Source organism: Ochotona curzoniae, unplaced genomic scaffold (assembly GCF_017591425.1).
Source record: "Ochotona curzoniae isolate NIBS_2020 unplaced genomic scaffold, NIBS_Ocur_1.0 contig_66, whole genome shotgun sequence".
In the NCBI taxonomy this organism is placed as follows: domain Eukaryota; kingdom Metazoa; phylum Chordata; class Mammalia; order Lagomorpha; family Ochotonidae; genus Ochotona; species Ochotona curzoniae.
In genome coordinates, this window is record NW_024466512.1 from 19,818,232 (window position 1) to 19,826,717 (window position 8,486).

The 8,486-nt window shown below is 43.0% G+C and overlaps 1 non-coding gene across 1 annotated transcript; it reads left to right on the forward strand.

Moving 5' to 3' along the window:
• The first annotated feature begins 8,016 nt into the window (after positions 1-8,016).
• LOC121164401 lies at positions 8,017-8,123 on the forward strand. Its single transcript, XR_005885076.1, has one exon. It is a non-coding gene; the product is annotated as a U6 spliceosomal RNA (small nuclear RNA).
• Positions 8,124-8,486: the final 363 nt, after the last annotated feature.

Sequence of the window (8,486 nt, forward strand, 5' to 3'; positions counted from 1 at the left end):
AGAAAACTGCCAACCACTCTCTTCTCCAGGTCATCAAGTTTAACATTATAAGTGGTAAATCATGTTGCTGGCATGTACCTTTGAAGTGCCATAGAAAATACAGCTATTGTGGGTTTTGATTTTTCCCCCTGCCCTGGAAATTGAATTTACTTGATGTACCCAAGATTTATGTTTCTCAATAAAAAAAAAGTCTCCATTTAAAAAAGAAAAGAAAAGAAAATACAGCTGGTTGTTGTGGTCTTCTGTCCCAAAACTCACAACATAGGAAAAAACATATGACTCCAAACTCAAGGACATTCTAAAAATACCTGACTGGGATCCCTCAAAATTCTCAAGGTTCATTGGGTCCAGTGGTTAAGACACGCATGCTCTATAGCAGAGTGGGTTCAAGTCATGGGTCTATTCCTGTTTCCTGCTAACCAAGATCCTGGGAGGTAACAGTGATGGCTCAAATGACTGGGCTCCTGCCACCCATGAGGAAGACCTGGATTGATTTCTCAGCTCAACATTTCAGCCTAGTCCAGTCCCAACCAACGCAGATTTTTCAGCAGAAAACTTGCAAGTAGAATTTCTCTCTCTATTCTCAACACACAGTAACAGCAATTTGCCAAAATCTTCCAAAGCAAGGCCAATGTGAGAAACTGTCACAGCCCAGAGGAACCTAAGGAGACAGGACAATTAAATGTAGTGTGATATCCTGATTGTGATACTAAAATATAAAATGGATACTAATAAAACTGATAAAAGTATGGAGATCATTGGTATCAGTACTGTTTTGGTTAGTTGAGGCAGAACACCCAAACTAAACTAAGACATTATTAATATAGGAAACTGGTGCAGGTATGTGGAATCTTGGTACTACCATCTTTTCAACTTAAGAAAAATAAAATAATACTTATGAGATCTTGATGCTAGGCAAATAAGTGTTTATCATAAAAACTCTTTGAAGTTGACTATGTTTGAAAATATATTACTATGTATTATATTATGTATTACTGTGTATTTCAAGTATTATTGGGCCCAGCACAATGGTTCAGTGGATAAATCTTCACCTTGCACATGCCAGGATCCCATGTGGGCAAAGGTTTGTGTCCCAGCTGCTCCTCTACCATCCAGCATCCTGTTTGTGACCCAGGAGGATAGTGGAGAATGGCTCAAAGACTTGAGTCCTCACACTCTCATGGGAGACCCAGAAGAAGCTCCTGACTTTGAACTGGCTCAGGTCTAGCCACTGTAGCCACTTGAGGAGTGAACCAGAGACAGAGGATCTTTCTGTCTGTATCTCCTTCTCTCTGTAGCTCTGCCTTTTCAATTAAAAAAAAAAAAAAGTATTATTGGGCCTGGAGCAATGGCTTGATTGGCTAATCCTCTACCTTCAAGCATGAGATCCCATAGGGGCACCAGCTTGTGTCCAGGCTTCTCCACTTCTCATCCAGCTCCCTGCTTGTGGCCTAGGAAAGCAATGGGGGAATGATCCAAGTCCCTTGGGTCTTGCGCACCTGTGGAAGACCTGGAAGAAGTTCCTGGCTCCTGGTTTAGAATCAACTCACCAGTAGCCATTGTGGCCATTTGGGGAGAGAACTAATAGCTAGAAGATCTTTCTCTGTTTCTTTTCTGTATAGAATCTTCTTTACAAATGAAAATAAATAAATCTTTTTAAAAATACATGTGTGTGGTTAAAAATACTAAATTTTTTTTCTTTTGTTGCATCCAACCCCAGCCTCTCCCTAAGAAGTGCACCCCAGACAACTCTGCTAAACAGCAAAGTTTATTGAGGAGGCAGGTAAACAGACCAATCGGCTGGGGTCAGCTCTCCTTTCCTTCAGAGAGTGACCCTGAGGTAAGAGTTAAATTGGTTTTTATAGAAAGAGTGAGTGAGTGAGTGAGCTATACACCCATGGGATCCAGGTGAGTTGAGCAGCAACAGGAGGCTGCCATGGGGAAATGGGTGGGCTCAAGTAGTCACAGGAGGCAATCATAGAACAATGAGTGAATAGATCATAAAACATTGATTCTTGGAACCAAGGATTGCTAGCAGGGCATGTTACTCCTTGTGATCTGGCCCAAAAAGCAGGAAACTGGCAAAGCATTTTGTGCAGAAGCATAAAGAGCATGTTAGCAAACTTATGTAAGCCTGAACCAAAGTGTCTACATTTTGTGACTGGGTTTTACACTGCAATCTTTTCAATTTATTTACAGGCATGACTATGTATAGGAAGTTCCAAAGAAAGGAAAATTTTACCATTGCATTTCTGTTCAAGCCACCATAATGCTGCACTTTTTGCTCATGAATATTAATAAAAATCATTTTGTTATGTGGGAGGGTATTGAAAATGATGACCTCTGGGCATGCAGTAATAGCTATACCATTGTGATTAAAGCAAGTGTGCCTGACCCAGGCTGAACTCTGGGAGAGGGATTGCAGTTTTGCTGGCCTAACCATGGGGCACTGTGAGCCCAACAGGCAGCAATGAAAACAGCAGTCGGGGTGCAGGAGCTGGCACCCTGCATGATGCCTTTCTTGTCCAGTGTCAGCGAGGAGCCGACTGACAACTTCACCAAGGCATATGTGGAAAACCAGGTCTTGGGCTGTGAGTCTTGGCAGTGGAGACTCGGCAGCAGACAGGCTCCCCAGGAGCTGGACAGAGCAGGTGGATGATCATACTGACACCACCTGGTACTTTGGCAAAAGCCAAAGGAAGACAATTTCACATCAGGACCCCCGTTGCATCTCTATTCCGGTTTGTCAGGCAACTTGGCTTCAAGTTTCTTTTTTTGTGCAAACTGTTGGAGAACTATTGTAAAGGTACATTCTAAATTTGCAGCCTTTTATAAATTGTTCATGTTTTTGGACAACTACTCCCTACCTTTCTAATTTCTAATAAATTTCTAAGTTCAAATAAATCACCTTTCATCATAGGATGAGTTGAATATGCAAACTCCAATGTTGGCTGGGGTTTCCATGCTTCTTCATCTTTGGTTCAATCTGTAGATCTGCGGGAGGACCTAAATTCTCTGAGGCCTTGGAATTTATCGTTTCATTAATGTTTCTGGTTTGCAGCCCAGAAACCTAGATGTGAAGCTCCAATCCCAGCCAGCCTGCAGACAGGGGTGCTTTGTTGCTGAGCAATGGAGAACTTTGCATGGTAACACAAGCAAGTTCAAGTTTATCCATCTGCTGGCTAAAAAGGCTCACATAGCAGGGTTACTCTATGCAGTGGACTTGCTTTGGCATGGTAACCTAGTGGCTAAAGTCTTCCCCTGGCTCTTGGCTTCCGATTGGCTCAACTTACGGCCACTTCTCTCTGTAAATCTTTTTAATAAAAATAAATAAAATCTTTTTTAAAAATTATCTATCTTGGGCCCAGCGCGGTGGCGCAAGTGGTTAAAGGTCCTCGCCTCGCACGCCCAGGATCCCATATGGGCGCCGGTTCTAATCCCGGCAGTCCCTTCCAGCTCCCTGCCTGTGGCCTGGGAAAGCAGTCGAGGACGGCCCAAAGCCTTGGGAACCTGCACCTGCGTGGGAGACCCGGAAGAGGCTCCTGGCTTCGGATCGGCATAGTATCGGCCCGTTGCGCTCACTTGGGGAGTGAATCATCTGATGGAAGATCTTCCTCTCTGTCTCTCCTCTCTGTATATCCGCCTTTCCAATGAAAAAATAATAAAAATAAATCTTTAAAGTCTTCCCCTGGCTCTTGGCTTCCGATTGGCTCAACTTACGGCCACTTCTCTCTGTAAATCTTTTTAATAAAAATAAATAAAATCTTTTTTAAAAATTATCTATCTTGGGCCCAGCGCGGTGGCGCAAGTGGTTAAAGGTCCTCGCCTCGCACGCCCAGGATCCCATATGGGCGCCGGTTCTAATCCCGGCAGCCCCGCTTCCCTTCCAGCTCCCTGCCTGTGGCCTGGGAAAGCAGTCGAGGACGGCCCAAAGCTTTGGGAACCTGCACCCACGTGGGAGACCCAGAAGAGGCTCCTGGCTTCGGATTGGCATAGTGTCGACCCGTTGCGCTCACTAGGGGAGTGAATCATCGGATGGAAGATCTTCCTCTCTGTCTCTCCTCTCTGTATATCCGCCTTTCCAATAAAAAAAAAATAAATCTTAAAAAAAAATAAAATAAAGAGCACAGCCCTCACCTCCCAACCCTATCTCCTACTTTGAAAAAAAAAATTATCTATCTTATTTATTTATTTATTGGAGAGTAGGAGAGACAGAAAGATCTTCCATCCACTGTTTGACTCCCCAAGTGGCTGCATCAGCCGGAGCTGAGCTGAAGCCAGGAGCCTCCTCTGGGTCTCCCACATGAGTCCTAGGCACCAAGGCTTTCAGCTGTCCTTGATTGCTTTTCCAGGATACAAGCAGGGAGCTGGATGGTAAGTGGAGCAGCCAGGATAGGAACTGGCACCCATATTGGATCCTGGCACATTCAAGGTGAGGATTTAGCCACTAGGCTATAGGCTCAATAAATAAACTGGGAGTCTCCCCAACTATCAAAAAGAGGGCTGATGAGTATGGAAAGTGCTGTCAAACCCTCCCAATCACTGTGCTTTACTCTCATGGAGATGTAAGATGCAACAATTTGTCCTTTGCTTTGGAGGGGAGGTCTTAGTATGGTCCAGTCTCCACACTAGCAATCCCATTGGTGTGCAGAGTCCCCACCCTCTGAAGCACAGGTGCCTTATCAAGGCCTCCAATGCACTTATACTTTTTGCTCACCTAGTATAAATCACAAGGTACCCTAGATACAGTTGGTCATGTTGCTGGGATACTTTCTCAAACTTCCAGAAGCCATCCCAGCAGTACAGCAGAGCTATTGCCTAGTCCTTGCCAAGGTGAACTAATAACACAGAACAATGCTCTCTTATCAGTGAGTGCTTCCTTATACACTGTAGCTTTCTCCCTATTGACTATGCAAATTCAGAACCTATACAAATTTCCAGCTTTTTCTGCCAGCACTTGTGGTCTGGCCTGGGCCCCACAGCTTCCCTGACAGATAGTCTCTTTTCCTTCTGAGGAGACACAGCACTTCTGTTTTGACTTAACCCTACTGACTAATTTAGGGGCAAGGTAGAGGGCAGAATTAAGATACTTTAGGGACAAGAAGGTATTTCTTGCAAAACAAAACTCTCTATATTAACTTTAAAAGTGGAGCGGGCTAACCTTTAACCAAGTAGAAGTATGGTCTCTTCTGAAGCCCCAAGGGATTTGTCAGAAATCAAGGCTCAAGAGAATCAAGATTTGGAAGACCACTGACTCCTCGTCCTCATCCCAAATCTAAAAGATCCTATGCCTTCCCGTTTTGGACTGTGATTTGACATAAAAACAGAGCAGAAGGTACCCACATAAGGACACTACCAGGAAATAAAAGCTCAAATCAGAGAAGCTGGAAAATCAAAGAAATCAAGTTGGCTAGCAACAGCCACAAAATGCCTTGGGAATCTAACTGCAAATGCAGGGCTCCCAGCAGAAACACTTGATCTGATGCTGGAGTGGGCAGGACCACTGGGAGATGGGAGGCTCTGCTACAAGTGACACCAGATCATATCACATACTCTATGTGACACTGAAGCTTTTCTTCTATCCATTTTAACCCACCCATTAATCATGGATTGGGTTTCTAAATTTCCAGCAAGCTGGGTTGCCACATAAAGCAGAACACTCAGTTAAATTTGTTGTGAAGATAAAGAACACATAGCTTCTTGGTATAAGGATGTCTCACAAGAGCATCATCATTATCAACATCATAATAAATATAACATCAATACATTAGACTAGAATACTATAGTAGTAGTAAGTTATAAATCACATAATCAAATTAAGCAGGCAGCAATATTATAACAGAGTTCATATAAAAGCCGTAGCAATAAGGAATTGGTTGTTAATTATCTGAAATTTAAATGTATCTGTCCTGCAATTTTATTTTCTAACTCTGCTAATGTAGAAAATTCTCAAATTCACACAAAATAACAAAGATAAAACAGGCCCACATGTAGCTATCCTGGCTGCTTGCACAATTACCAACATTTTTAAAGTTTTGTCTCTATCATCTTCCAGTGTGTGGTGGATGTAGAAAAAAAAATACATGTCCATAAATAGTTTATCATCAAGTTGGGAAAACACATTCACAAAATGACTAGTGAAGGCATAAGTGCTAATTGTGTGAAGGAGTTTAGGGAAGAAAGCAGCAACCAGTTATAGACTGAAGTTCTCCCGAACAAGGGGAGTCTTCTCTCTTATCAATGAGTGCTTTCTCATGCAACTGTAGCTTTCTCCCTATTGACTATGCAAATTCAGAATCCCTACAAATTTCCAATGAAGATGGGTGAGCAGGATTTCAGGTGGGGTAACCAGCATTGCTAGGTCGGATTCATACTGACACTATTAACAAGATTCCATTTGACTCCCTCACCCTCCCACCCCACCCCTTAAATCACCCAGACATAAAGCAGCTGTCACCCATCAGGCTAAAATACATGAAGCACTGCTGCAAATTACATCATCAGAACTGATTAGCTCTTCAACATGCCAGCATAATAGCTGTTCGACCTTCTCTGGGTGACTTGTTAATTAACCTCTAGAATGTGCTGTCTTTGACATCATTGGGGAGTTAAATTTTTTTCTTTGATTGAAAGTAGCCCTGGGGAGAATTATAATTTGATAAGAGAAACAAGAGTCTATTCAGTTGGCCAGCTTTATGCTAATGCTTACAAAATTCCCCCTTTACTTGAGCCTATAGGCACGTGTCAAGTAATGAAGAAGACAGAATGGGGCTATATTTCTTCTCTTGAATTCCATTAGCATTTTAAATGATTTAGTGTTCTATTCAAGTGCAATAACACAAAATATATGGTCTTACACATTTAGCAAGTTCATTTTTTTTTAATGCAGAGTAAGAGAGAGAGAGATCTTCCATCCACAACAGCAGAGCCTAGTCAAGCAGAAGCCTTGGGCCACCTACCTTCTAGATACATTATTAGAGAGCAAGATTGGAAGTGGAGTAGACAGAACTTAAACTGGGCACTTGACACAGGATGCAGGCCTCCCAAGTAGTAACTGAATCTACTGTGTAGAAATGCTTGCCACATCAAATTTGATTTTTAATTCCTCTAGACTTTCATCAAAGTTCAAATACTAGGTCACAAACTTGAGGAAGTATTATACTGCGACACAATATGGGAACAAATCTAAAAACAGTGAGTGAGCAAGACAACTTTCCCACAAAGGGTAGCCATTACCTTCCAAGAGTAGAAAGCAGCTTTGCCTGGCTTTGCACTTTATGTTAATGCAAGTAAAATCATACTTTACATATTCTCTTCTGCATCTGGCATATTTTGGGCAACTCTGCATATATGAGATTTAAAGAATGCTAATTTTAAAATAACCTGCTATTAGTGCATATGGACTCAATAATAAAAAATTGGTGAGGCAGGCATTTGGCCTGATGGTTCAGATGCTGCTTGAGTGCCCACATCCCATTCCAGAGTGCCTAAATTTGACTCTTGGCTCTGCTTTTGGTTCTAGCTTCCTGCTTAAGACATACTTGGGGAGGGGCCCGGCGCGATGGCACAGTGGTTAAGGTCCTCACCTTGCACGCCCAGGATCCCATATGGGTGCTGGTTCTAATCCCGGCAGCCCCGCTTCCCATCCAGCTCCCTGCCTGTGGCCCAGGAAAGCAGTGAGGACAGCCCAAAGCTTTGGGACCCTGCACCCGCGTGGGGAGTGAATCATCGGACAGAAGATCTTCCTCTCTGTCTCTCCTCTCTGTATATCTGCCTTTCCAATAAAAATAAAATAAATCTTAAAAAAAAAAAAAAGACACACCTGGGGAGTAGCAAGTGATGACCCAGGTGACTGAATCCCTGCCACTCACATGGGGAACCCGGCTTCTGCTTTCTATCTGGCCCAGCCCAGGCTGTGGTGGCCACGTGGGGAGTGAAACTGAGAATGATTGCTTGCTCTCTCTGTCTCTCAAATAGATTAGACACATTCTTTTTTTAAAACAACTGAATAACACAGTGCTCGCTTTAGCAGCACATATAGTAAAACTGAAATAATACAGAGAAGATTAGCATAGTCCTTGTGCAAGGATGGCACGCAAACTCACGAAGCATTCCATATTTTTGTTCTGTGCTCTTGAATCTGACCAATAAAAAACCGTAATTATTGTTGAAAAAATTGAATGATACATTTATAATTTTCAGTTACTTAAAAAAAAGTTTTATTTTTATTGAAAAGTCGTATTTACAGAGAAAGAGAGACAGAAAGAAAGATCTTCCATCCACTGGTTCACTCCCCAAGTGACTGCAAAGGCTGGAGATGAGCTGATCCGAAGCCAGGAACCAGGAGCCTCCCCTAGGTCTCCCACATCGGTGCAGGGACCCAAGGCCTTGGGCCGTCCTCTACTGCAAGCAGGGAGCTGGAATGGAAGTGGAGCAGCTGGGACACGAATCAGCACCCATATAGGATCCAGGCACATGGAAGTTGA